Source organism: Microtus ochrogaster, unplaced genomic scaffold, assembly GCF_000317375.1.
Source record: "Microtus ochrogaster isolate Prairie Vole_2 unplaced genomic scaffold, MicOch1.0 UNK47, whole genome shotgun sequence".
NCBI lineage: Eukaryota > Metazoa > Chordata > Mammalia > Rodentia > Cricetidae > Microtus > Microtus ochrogaster.
This window is the reverse complement of record NW_004949145.1, coordinates 1,607,033-1,607,735: the sequence shown is the minus strand read 5'-3', so window position 1 is coordinate 1,607,735 and position 703 is coordinate 1,607,033. Positions and strand designations below refer to the sequence as shown.

Genomic DNA, 703 nt, shown 5'->3' with positions numbered 1-703 from the left:
AAGGAAGGGCCCATTTCTCCTTATTTACTAGTATTTTTGTTGTTGATTAATACAGGGTTTCTCTGTGTAACCTTGGATGTCCTGAATCTCACTCTGTAGACCAGGCTGGCCTCAAATTCTGAGATCCGCCTACCTCTGACTCCCAAGGACTGTGTTTGAAGGTGTGTACCACCACAGCTCAGGTTAGCAGGAACCAGTGTTTTTTAAAGGCATCACTGTCTATAATGGTCATAGACTGGGGTTCAGAGTCAAGAAAATTAAACGTGACTTTTTTTTTCTTTTTGTATATATTTCTTTTCAAGGCTGCGAAAATGTAGTCAAACTTATACCTGGCCCTGTTTCCTTATAAGAAATAGATGTCAGCATGATGACTAAGAGGTTATCATTGGGCAGGACAGCTAGCTGGGAGGTTAAGAGCACACACCGCTCTTGCAGAGCACTGGATTTCTGTTCCCAGCACCTATGTTGGGCAGCTCACAACTTAGTATAACTCTGACTCCAGAGGCCCAATTCAGATGCACACATACACACATACAATCACAGTAATGTTAAAAAGTGGACTTTTAATTAACATTCATACAGTCTCTAGAACACAGTCGATTCTAGCTGTCTATGTACATGCATACATACACACATGCACATATATACTAGATGTACATGCATACACACATGCACATATATACTAGATGTACATGCACACACA

General features: G+C 40.8%; 1 protein-coding gene across 1 annotated transcript in view; it reads right to left on the bottom strand.

Moving 5' to 3' along the window:
• Nlrp9 (NLR family pyrin domain containing 9) overlaps positions 1-703 on the bottom strand; it is a 24,139-nt gene that overhangs the window by 4,022 nt on the left and 19,414 nt on the right. The window lies entirely within an intron of this gene.